The sequence below is a fragment of the Narcine bancroftii genome, chromosome 1, assembly GCF_036971445.1.
Source record: "Narcine bancroftii isolate sNarBan1 chromosome 1, sNarBan1.hap1, whole genome shotgun sequence".
NCBI lineage: Eukaryota > Metazoa > Chordata > Chondrichthyes > Torpediniformes > Narcinidae > Narcine > Narcine bancroftii.
This window is the reverse complement of record NC_091469.1, coordinates 67,181,813-67,194,142: the sequence shown is the minus strand read 5'-3', so window position 1 is coordinate 67,194,142 and position 12,330 is coordinate 67,181,813. Positions and strand designations below refer to the sequence as shown.

General features: G+C 38.0%; 1 protein-coding gene and 1 long non-coding RNA gene across 7 annotated transcripts in view; one reads left to right on the top strand and one right to left on the bottom strand.

Annotated features, from left to right (window-relative positions):
- Window positions 1-9,872, top strand: part of LOC138759195 (uncharacterized) — a 41,867-nt gene extending 31,995 nt beyond the window's left edge. For 2 of the 3 annotated variants that reach the window (XR_011354655.1, XR_011354653.1), the window contains 4 exons: window positions 504-672; window positions 1,211-1,262; window positions 5,479-5,521; window positions 9,646-9,872. This is a non-coding gene — a long non-coding RNA (uncharacterized lncRNA). Of the gene's footprint in view, window positions 1-503; window positions 684-1,210; window positions 1,263-5,478; window positions 5,522-9,645 lie in introns of all 3 variants that reach the window. The other variant, XR_011354654.1, reaches the window with a different exon arrangement.
- The window catches only part of LOC138759145 (dual specificity protein phosphatase CDC14C-like), a 199,899-nt gene that overhangs the window by 20,484 nt on the left and 167,085 nt on the right, over window positions 1-12,330 (bottom strand). The gene's annotated exons all lie outside the window — the stretch shown is intronic.

Sequence of the window (12,330 nt, the reverse complement as noted above, 5' to 3'; positions counted from 1 at the left end):
AAAAATAGGGATATTAATAAAGGCACTACTGTGTAAAAATGTGTTATTGCCTATGAACTTAGGAAATAGAATATTAAATTATGATATGGCCAAAGCATAAAATATATTATTATTGCTATATGGAAGGAATTCATGCCCTTCGAACAACTAAAACACAAACACAGAGCGACCAATGGGACCTTCATTTGTTTTCTCCATCTTAGATCATTCTTAAGAGAAAGCTGGGGACCAACATTGACCCCACTTGAAATTAGTGAAATGGAATGAATGGTCTGGATGGGGAATAACCCATATTTATAACAAAAATGTACTATACTCTCCAGAGAGAATGTGCAAAACCAGGGTTACAGAGGTCAAGGGAAAGATGGGAGTCAGTCCTGGGTGTGGTGATTTCAGAAAGAAGCTGGTCAGATTGGTGTCAGGACAGCATGACATCAATTATAAATGCAAAATATAGATTGGTTCAGTATAATTTTTTACACCTGTTATATCTTACCCCACAGATATTACATAGATCAAAAGCAGAGATATCAGAGATGTGTTTCAGATGTGGGACTGAGACAGGAACTTTTCTACATGCTACGTGGTTGTGCGTGAAGGTGACGTCATTTTGGCAAGACATCACAAGAAAAATTAACCAGGATAACAGGAGTGGCCTTCACGGGCCACTAGGTAATTACTAGGTAATTTTATGGAAATAAACAACAAATTGACCAAATATCAAATCTCACATAAAAATAGCACTGGCGATATAAAAAAAAATGTATTGTGATCACTTGGAAATCTGACTTCCCTCTACTTATAGCACGATGGACTATGGAAATAAATAGTTGTATATCTATGGAAAAAAATTACATAGTTTAAAGAATAAATATGACGCTTTTGTAAAGATTTGGCAGCCATACCTGGATTACATAGGGGCCCAAATACAGTAACAGAAAGGAATATAAATGCTGATATTATATATACCCAAAAGTGATTGCCCCAATTGTATTCTATATATTTAAAAGATTTGAAGCTTTAATGGTGTGTGGATCTGTATGTATGGAAAGGGAAAGGAGAGAGGGATTGTTTTGTTTTTGTTGTTTGTTGTTGTCGGTAAGTATAAATTTAATAACTTGTGATATTGAACATTTTATTATGTATATTTTTGAAAAAGATCAAAAATAAAATATAAAAAAAAGTTTTGTGCTTTTGTGTTTGTGTTTAGGTAACGTGCCACATATTTGCTTAATTCCCTGGCATCTATCAAAAGTTTATCAGTAAGTTTCTTATGGTTTATTATGCTTTGTCTCTTTATTATTGCTCCTAAATTAAGTCAGAGGTAAGAATATGGAACATTATCTTTCCAGTGCTTGTATCTGGGAGCCCACAGATTCTTATCAAAACAAGAGGCTTTTGTATCTCTGTATTTTTGCTCACACCTTAATGATGGAATCAAGGCCCAAAGCAATGATTACCCTTTACTTCCTATTGATGCTGCATGACCTGCAGAGTTTCTCCTGCACTTTTGTGCATTGCATACGACCCCAGTGTTGGCAGATTTTTTTGTTTAACTCCATTCAGCTGCTCCACTGCGAGGTCTGAATATTCTCTGAAGTAACACATAAACCTTTGGTGAAGATGGGACCAAATATTCAGCCAACAGAATGCCTTGGTCATGCTTTGTTCATAGCAGCTGTTTGAATAAAGTTGTGTGAAACAGCAATGGTAACGCCCAGGGTGAAGGCCTGGTTGATATCATTCACTGTTAGGGCGATTGTCTTAAAGTGTCTCTTTATCCCTGCTTAGTATTTTATAAGAGTCTTTCTCTTTATTGGTATATTATTAAGTATATTAGTAAAGCTTTAAACTTTAAACCCATTCAGAGCCAGCTCTTCAGCGCTTGACGTCCTGCTTTGCGGAAACTGCCAAAATGTTTGGCCTGGAAGTCAGCCTGAAGAAAACTGAGGTCCTCCATCAGCCAGCTACCCACCATGACTACCAGCCCCCCCACATCTCCATCGGGCACACAAAACTCAAAACGGTCAACCAGTTTACCTATCTCGGCTGCACCATTTCATCAGATGCAAGGATCGACAATGAGATAGACAACAGACTCGCCAAGGCAAATAGCGCCTTTGGAAGACTACACAAAAGAGTCTGGAAAAACAACCAACTGAAAAACCTCACAAAGATAAGCGTATACAGAGCCGTTGTCATACCCACACTCCTGTTCGGCTCCGAATCATGGGTCCTCTACCGGCACCACCTACGGCTCCTAGAACGCTTCCACCAGCGTTGTCTCCGCTCCATCCTCAACATCCATTGGAGCGCTCACACCCCTAACGTCGAGGTACTCGAGATGGCAGAGGTCGACAGCATCGAGTCCACGCTGCTGAAGATCCAGCTGCGCTGGATGGGTCACGTCTCCAGAATGGAGGACCATCGCCTTCCCAAGATCGTATTATATGGCGAGCTCTCCACTGGCCACCGTGACAGAGGTGCACCAAAGAAAAGGTACAAGGACTGCCTAAAGAAATCTCTTGGTGCCTGCCACATTGACCACCGCCAGTGGGCTGATAACGCCTCAAACCGTGCATCTTGGCGCCTCACAGTTTGGCGGGCAGCAGCCTCCTTTGAAGAAGACCGCAGAGCCCACCTCACTGACAAAAGGCAAAGGAGGAAAAACCCAACACCCAACCCCAACCAACCAATTTTCCCTTGCAACCGCTGCAATCGTGTCTGCCTGTCCCGCATCGGACTGGTCAGCCACAAACGAGCCTGCAGCTGACGTGGACTTTTTACCCCCTCCATAAATCTTCGTCCGCGAAGCCAAGCCAAAGAAGAAACTTGGTGAGGAGAGGGGTGTTAATTGTAAAAATTTTTTTATTTTTCACACCATAAACCACATTAACCATGATACACACTTTTTCCTTTTCAAACATATATAGTGCCATTTTCTTCCCCCCCCCCTCCCTCCTCCCATCCCACCCTCCCTACCTCCCCCCTCCCGTCCATTTAAAGTACAAAATTTAGGATACATTAAACCAGTCAAACAATGTTGTCATTCAATAAAAATAAACAAGAAATTCCACTGAGTCAATTCTTTTCATTTCCTTCTCCTTCCGTTAATTTAGGTAGTGAATGTCCCCGGTAGGTTTTCGCTATTGTGTTTCATGTAAGGCTCCCATATTTGTTCAAATATTTCAATATTATTTCTTAAACTATATGTTATTTTTTCTAATGGAATACATTTATTCATTTCTATATACCATTGTTGTATTTTCAAATTATCTTCCAATTTCCAGGTTGACATAATACATTTTTTTACTACGGCTAGAGCTATCTTAACAAATCTTTTTTGTGCATCCTCCAAATCAATTCCAAATTCTTTGTTTTTTATGTTACTTAGGAGGAAGATCTCTGGATTCTTTGGTAAATTGTTTTCTGTTATTTTATTTAATATCTGATTTAGATCTTCCCAAAATTTTTCTACTTTCTCACATGTCCAGATTGCATGAATTGTTGTTCCCATTTCTTTTTTAACATCGAAAACATCTATCAGATACTGTTGGGTCCCATTTATTTAACTTTTGAGGTGTAATGTATAGCCTGTGTATCCAGTTATATTGTATCATACGTAACCTCGTATTTATTGTATTTCTCATCGTTCCAGAACATAACTTCTCCCATGTTTCCTTTTTTATCTTTATATTTAAATCTTGTTCCCATTTTTGTTTAGTTTTACCATTTGTTTCCTCATTCTCCTTTTCTTGCAGTTTAATATACATATTTGTTATAAATCTTTTGATTATCATTGTATCTGTAATCACATATTCAAGGTTTCTTCCCTCTGGTAAACTCAGACTGCTTCCTAATTTGTCCTTCAAGTAGGAGCTCAATTGGTAATATGCCAGCGCTGTATCCTGAGTTATATTGTATTTATCTTTCATTTGTTCAAAGGATAATAATCTATTTCCTGAAAAACAATTTTCTATTCTTTTAATTTCTTTTTTCTCCCATTCTCTAAAGGAAAGGTTATCTATTGTAAAAGGGAGTAACTTGTTTTGCGTCAATATTAGTTTTGGTAATTGATAATTTGTTTTATTTCTTTCTACATGAATCTTCTTCCAAATATTGAGTAGATGATGTAATACTGGAGAACTTCTATGTTGTACCAATTTTTCATCCCATTTATATAATATGTGTTCAGGTATCTTTTCCCCTATTTTATCTAATTCTAATCTGGTCCAATCTGGCTTTTCCCTTGTTTGATAAAAATCTGATAGGTATCTTAATTGTGCGGCTCTATAATAATTTTTAAAGTTTGGCAGTTGTAAGCCTCCTTGTTTATACCATTCTGTTAATTTATCTAGTGCTATCCTTGGTTTCCCCCCTTTCCATAAAAATTTCCTTATTATTTTCTTTAACTCCTTGAAGAATTTCTCTGTCAGGTGTATTGGCAATGCCTGAAATAGGTATAATATCCTTGGAAAAATGTTCATTTTAATACAGTTTATCCTTCCTATTAGTGTTAGTGATAAATCTTTCCAATGCTCTAAATCGTCCTGTAATTTTTTCATTAGTGGATAATAATTGAGTTTATATAGTTGGCCGAGATTTTTATTTATTTGTACACCTAGGTATCTTATTGCTTGCATTTGCCATCTAAGTGATTCCTTCTTAAATTTTGAGAAATCCGCATTATTCATAGGCATTGCTTCACTTTTGTTTACGTTGATCTTGTAACCCGACACTTCTCCATATTCCTTCAATTTCTTATATAATTCTTTTATTGATAGTTCTGGTTCTGTTAAGTATACTATAACATCATCCGCAAATAAACTGATTTTATATTCCTTGTCTTTTATTTTTATCCCTTTTATATTATTTTCTGTTCTTATCAATTCTGCTAGTGGTTCTATAGCTAATGCGAACAATAAAGGTGATAGTGGGCATCCCTGCCGTGTTGACCTGCTTAAGTTAAATTGCTTTGAGACATATCCATTTACTGTCACTTTCGCCAATGGTCCCTTATATAATGCTTTAATCCAATTAATATACTTCTCCGGTAAACTGAATTTTTGCAATACTTTGAATAAATAATTCCATTCTACTCTGTCAAAGGCCTTCTCTGCGTCTAAAGCAACTGCTACTGTTGGTGCTTTACTCCCTTCTACTGCATGAATTAAGTTAATAAATTTACAAATATTGTCTGTTGTGCGTCTTTTTTTAATAAATCCAGTTTGGTCTAGATTTACCATTTTCAGTACATACTCTGCTAATCTGTTTGCTAATAGTTTAGCTATTACCTTATAATCTGTGTTAAGTAAAGATATTGGTCTATATGACGCTGGTGTGAGTGGATCTTTCCCTTGCTTTAGTATTACTGTAATTATTGCTGTTTTACATGAATCTGGTAAGCTTTGTGTTTTATCAATCTGGTTGATTACTTCCAGGAGGGGCGGAATTAATAAATCTTTAAATGTTTTACAGAAATCTATTGGGAATCCATCCTCTCCTGGTGTCTTATTATTTGGTAATTTTTTTTATTATCTCTTGTATTTCTACTATTCCAAATGGCTCTGTTAATTTATTTTGTTCCTCTATTTGTAGTTTTGGTAGTTCAATTTTAGTTAGAAATTCATCTATTTTCCCTTCTTTACCTTCGTTTTCAGTTTGGTATAATTGTTCATAGAATTCTCTAAAGTTTTCCTTGATCTCTTTTGGATTATATGTAATTTGTTTGTCTTTTTTCCTTGATGCCAATACCATTTTCTTAGCTTGTTCTGTCTTAAGCTGCCATGCTAGAATTTTGTGCGTTTTTTCACCTAGTTCATAATATTACTGTTTTGTCTTCATTATATTCTTCTCCACCTTATATGTTTGTAGTGTTTCATATTTTATTTTTTTATCTGCCAATTCTCTTCTTTTAGTTGTATCTTCCTTCATTGCTAATTCTTTTTCTATATTTACCATTTCCCTTTCCAACTCCTCTGTTTCCTGATAATAGTCCTTTTTCATCTTGGTTACATAACTTATTATTTGCCCTCTAATGAATGCTTTCATTGCATCCCATAGTATAAACTTATCTTTCACTGATTTCGTATTTATTTCAAAATACATTTTAATTTGTCTTTCAATAAATTCTCTAAAATCCTGCCTTTTAAGTAACATGGGGTTTAATCTCCATCTATACATTCTTGGAGGGATGTCCTCTAACTTTATTGTCAATATTAAGGGTGAATGGTCCGATAATGTTCTAGCTTTATATTCTGTTTTTCTTACTCTATCTTGCATACGAGCTGATAACAAAAATAGGTCTATTCTTGAGTATGTTTTATGTCTAGCCGAGTAATATGAATATTCCTTTTCCTTTGGGTGTTGTTTCCTCCATATATCCAAAAGTTGCATTTCTTCCATCGATTTAATTATAAATTTGGTTACCTTGTTCTTTCTGTTAATTTTTTTCCCAGTTTTGTCCATATTTGAATCCAAATTCAGGTTGAAATCCCCTCCTATTAATATGTTCCCTTGCGTATCTGCTATCTTCAAAAAAATATCTTGCATAAACTTTTGATCTTCTTCGTTAGGTGAATATACATTGAGTAGATTCCAAAACTCCGAATATATCTGACATTTTATCATTACATATCTCCCTGCTGGATCTATTATTTCCTCTTCTATTTTAAATGGCACATTTTTACTAATTAATATAGCTACTCCTCTTGCTTTTGAATTATACGATGCTGCTGTTACATGTCCTACCCAATGTCTCTTTAATTTCTTGTGCTCCAATTCAGTTAAATGTGTTTCTTGCACAAATGCTATATCAATTTTTTCTTTTTTCAGTAAATTTAGCAGTTTCTTCCTTTTAATTTGGTTATGTATTCCGTTAATATTTAAAGTCATATAGTTCAGCGTAGCCATTTTATACTTTGTTTATCTTCCCTTTCCGTTTCTCCATCATTACTTTTCCTTCTTATCCATTTCTGCTTTCTTGTTTTGAACACTTTGTAAGACAACATTTCTAAAACATCAAACATTTTCCTTATTCTCCTATTTAAAACTTCTTTAACCCCAATCTCCCCTTCCCCTCCTGAGTTGTCCTTTATCCCTTGTCGGACAACCACATCTCCCCTCTCCATTTGGATTTGCGAATTCACTCGCAAACTTCAGCTGATTTTGCAGTGACCGTAACTCCTCCCCACCCAGCCCCCCCCAGAAAAGATTTCAATTTTCATATGTAACAAAGGTCACTCTTTTAATTCCCTCCTTATTCACTCTATTCCATTTCCCTCCCTTATTAATTCTTAATACGGATACATTCATGTATGCACACTATATATATATATATATATATATATATATCTTTGGCTTGGCTTCGCCGACGAAGATTTATGGAGGGGGTAAAAAGTCCACATCAGCTGCAGGCTCGTTTGTGGCTGACAAGTCCGATGCGGGACAGGCAGCCACGGTTGCAGCGGTTGCAGGGGAAAATTGGTTGGTTGGGGTTGGGTGTTGGGTTTTTCCTCCTTTGCCTTTTGTCAGTGAGGTGGGCTCTGCGGTCTTCTTCAAAGGAGGTTGCTGCCCGCCAAACTGTGAGGCGCCAAGATGCACGGTTTGAGGCGTTATCAGCCCACTGGCGGTGGTCAATGTGGCAGGCACCAAGAGATTTCTTTAGGCAGTTCTTGTACCTTTTCTTTGGTGCACCTCTGTCACGGTGGCCAGTGGAGAGCTCACCATATAACACGATCTTGGGAAGGCGATGGTCCTCCATTCTGGAGACGTGACCCATCCAGCGCAGCTGGATCTTCAGCAGCGTGGACTCGATGCACACTATATATATATATATATATATATATATATACACACACTATATATATATATACACACATATACCTCTTTACACACATACATATAGATCGTGGTCATTTTTACTCTTATTACATGTCTTCATCTCTCTGCTTGTTTTGTAGTTGTTCTGCAAATTTCCTTGCTTCCTCTGGATCCAAGAATAGTCTTTTTCCATAAGATCGTTTTCGCTGTATTGAACTCCTTCCTCTTCTTCAGGAGTTCAAAACTTATATGTCTTTTTAGTTCACAGTCTTTTGTACTCTCGTTACACGTCTTCATCTCTCAGTCTATTTTGTAATTGTTCTGCAAATTTTCATGCTTCCTCTGGATCCGAGAATAGTCTGTTTTGCTGTCCTGGAATAAATATTTTCAATACCGCTGGATGCTTTAGTATAAATTTATACCCTTTCTTCCATAAAATCGCCTTTGCTGTATTGAACTCCTTTCTCTTCTTCAGGAGTTCAAAACTTATATCTGGATAAATAAAGATTTTTCGCCCTTTGTACTCCAGTGGCTTGTTGTCCTCTCTTACTTTCTCCATTGTTTTCTCCAGTACCTTTTCTCTTGTAGTATATCTTAGGAATTTTACTAAAATAGATCTTGGCTTTTGTTGTGGTTGTGGTTTAAAGGCTAATGCTCTATGTGCCCTTTCTATTTCCATTTCTTGCTGTAGTTCTGGACATCCTAAGATCCTGGGGATCCAATCTTTTATAAACTCTCTCATATTCTTGCCTTCTTCATCTTCCTTAAGGCCCACTATCTTTATGTTATTTCTTCTGTTATAATTTTCTATTATATCTATTTTCTGAGCTAACAGCTCTTGTGTCTCTTTAACTTTTTTATTAGATTCCTCTAACTTCTTTTTTAAGTCCTCTACCTCCATTTCTACTGCTGCTTCTCGTTCTTCCACCTTGTCCATTCTTTTTCCTATTTCTGATAAGGTCATATCTATTTTATTCACTTTCTCTTCTGTACTGTTTATTCTTCTTCTTAAATCACTAAATTCTTGTGCTTGCCATTCTTTAAATGACTCCATGTATTCTTTAATAAGAGAAAGTATATCCTTTGTCTTGCCTTTCCCTTCTTCTTCTATTTCACTGTACTCTTCCTCTTCCTCTTCTTCTTCCTCTGGGTTGGCCATCTGTTGTTTCTTTGTTGTCCTTTTCTTCTCTTCTTTCTTGTTTTCGTTGTCTTCTATGTTCTCCTCTTGCTGCTGCTGTTCTGCAGCTGTCGTTGCCGGCTGTGGAGATCGACTCCCCAGCTGGTCGCCCCTCCCGTCGGTGTGTTTTTTTGCATACGCATCGCGCATGCGTGGTTGCACACTTTTACTCGGCTCAGCGAGCCATTTTTGTAGTCCACTTTCTACCGACCTGAGGGAGCGGGTTTCTCTCTCCACCGCGGGCCTCTTCGAACAGGTAAGGCCTTCTCCTTCTTCTTCCGTTGTCTTCTCTTCCTCTCTTCTTACCGTTGGTTTCGATTTTTCTTTTTTCGTCGCCATCTTCTTTCCACCTTTATATTCACTTTACTTTAATTTTTATTTTTGTGCCCTTGTGTTTTTCTTTATTTTTTTCGACTTTTCTGGAGAGGGCTGGAGTTCACCGTCCGGCCACTACTCCATCACGTGACTTCCTCTATTTTAGGCAGCTTAATGGAAGGGGAGCAACCTATAGATGCAGTGATGGTTAAGTGTTTTCAAAAGATGTGATTGAAAATAAAGTAAAATGTTTTAAGGTTTACATATTCAAGCAAGTGAAAATTGTTCTGTATAATATTTTTGTCTTTTAAACTGTTTATTTTTAATATTAGCTTTAGGTAGTGTGGTGATGCAACCACAGCACTGGGCCTCGTGCCCACTAGCCGACTGCAGAAGGCAACCTCTGTACCTGCAGGAAGACCACCTGGGAGGCTGACTCCACCTGGCTGGCTGTCAATCACTGACCTGTATATAAACTTGAGCTGGCCCCTATCGGGCCAGTCACACATGGAGCTATCGAGACTACTACTGGTGTACAACAGAGTTTAAATGGATTAAAGCCTGCAGTATAGACCTTTCTGTGTTTTGTGTCTGCTTGTTGCACCACAGCACACCACAGGTAGGCATTGTAGAAGGGAGTCTCAAGCAAACAAAAATGCTTATCCACTATCTACCAATCCCCCATAGGTGCCGGATATCAGGGGTTTTACGGTATATTGCACTTGACTTCAGCATCTGCAGATTTTCAGGTGTCCAGTTTTTACCATCTTACCATTTAACTTTAATGTGAGCATAGGTATTTATCATACAAAGTGCTAAACCATTACCCCTAATTGCATCAAAATAGTGCAAAAACTATACATTTTAGCCTTCATTTACATGAGAATAATTATTTTTTAGTGTAACTTCATTTTATACCTATGTTGAATAGAATAATACCACATAGAAATAGGTTATTCAGCCTACTGAGTCTGTACTGACTATAAAGCATCCATTTACATTCTTCTTTCTTTGGCTTGGATTCGCGGACGAAGATTTATGGAGAAGTAATGTCCACGTCAGCTGCAGGCTCGTTTGTGGCTGACAAGTCCGATGCGGGACAGGCAGACATGGTTGCAGCGGTTGCAAGGGAAAATTGGTTGGTTGGGGTTGGGTGTTGGGTTTTTCCTCCTTTGTCTTTTGCCAGTGAGGTGGTCTCTGCGGTCTTCTTGAAAGGAGGTTGCTGCCTGCCGAACTGTGAGGCACCAAGATGCACGGTTTGAGGCGATATCAGCCCACTGCGGTGGTCAATGTGGCAGGCACCAAGAGATTTCTTTAGGTAGTCTTTGTACCTCTTCTTTGGTGCACCTCTGTCACGGTGGCCAGTGGAGAGCTCGCCATATAACATGATCTTGGGAAGGCGATGGTCCTCCATTCTGGAGACATGATCTACCCAGCGCAGTTGGATCTTCAGCAGCGTAGATTCGATGCTGTCGGCCTCTGCCATCTCGAGTACTTCGATGTTAGGGATGAAGTCGCTCCACTGATGTTGAGGATGGAATAGAGACAACGCTGGTGGAAGCGTTCTAGGAGCCGTAGGTGATGCCGGTAGAGGACCCATGATTCGGAGCCGAACAGGAGTGTGGGTATGACAACAGCTCTGTATACGCTTATCTTTGTGAGGTTTTTCAGTTGGTTGTTTTTCCAGACTCTTTTGTGTAGTCTTCCAAAGGCGCTATTTGCCTTGGCGAGTCTGTTGTCTATCTCGTTGTCGATCCTTGCATCTGATGAAATGGTGCAGCCGAGATAGGTAAACTGGTTGACCGTTTTGAGTTTTGTGTGCCCGATGGAGATATGGGGGTGCTGGTAGTCATGGTGGGGAGCTGGCTGATGGAGGGCCTCAGTTTTCTTCAGGCTGACTTCCAGGCCAAACATTTTGGCAGTTTCCGCAAAACATTTACATTAATCCCATATTATTTCCCCACATTCTCATCAACTCTCATTAGATTCTAACACTCACAGACATACAGGGACAATTTACATTGGCCAAATAACCTACCAACTCACTCTTTGGGATAGGGTAGGAAACTGGGACACTGGGGGAAAGACATGTAGAGAGTACACAAACTCCACTCAGTTCACACTGGAGGTTAGGATTGGTCACTAGAGCTGTAAAGCAGCAGTTCTATAAGCTAATCCACCATCAGCAATGGAATCACTTGCATCTTTTTTATCAACATATGAATATGAATAATCTTAATCACATGTTGCCCTGAAATGAAAACTTTCAAAAATTACTTAAGAAGGTAATTTCAGTTTTGTTATACTTTATATTCTGTTATGCAGAAAAAAAAAGTTTGTGATGGACAGTAAAGTTGTATTCAGATATCAAATGAGACAATTGACAGATCCCAATTGAATCCCTCTCCTTTCCTTATACTTGCTCTCCTCTGGTAACACATAAGGTTAGATTTTTCATTTGCATTCTTAGCAGAAGGGTTTCCATTTATTAACTCTGTACTTCACTACCATTGTGATATCAGATTGCTTCACTAATATTTGCTTTTGGATAAACCAAACATAGGTCAAACTCAACATGTATTAATCTCTCCCATGAATGACTCAGGCTGTGCAAAAACCTTCGTAGTCTCAGCATTTGAGTCAGTTTTGAACTGAGGTTTTGCCAATATTGAAAAGATGATCTTCGTTCAAAATGACAATTTCTGCCCCGTTTCTGTCCACCTCTTCTTGTTCACTTCTTTGTCATGTGCTAACCTGATGTTTATATAGTATGTTTTCCCTGACAGGCTCTCGTTTCAACTCAATATCTCTGTCTTTTCCTACTATGGACTTGTTAATAGTGTTGAGCTTTGCAATACTTCTGCAGATTGTTTCCTTGGATAATTTTTTTTAAACCAAAGCTTGTTCTATCTTTTATGAGGCCAACATTTCAAAAGAATCAGAGCAGTTTCCATAAAATTCTGGCCAATCACTTTGAAAATATAAATCTAAAGTCTGGTGTCCATTTCATTTACTTG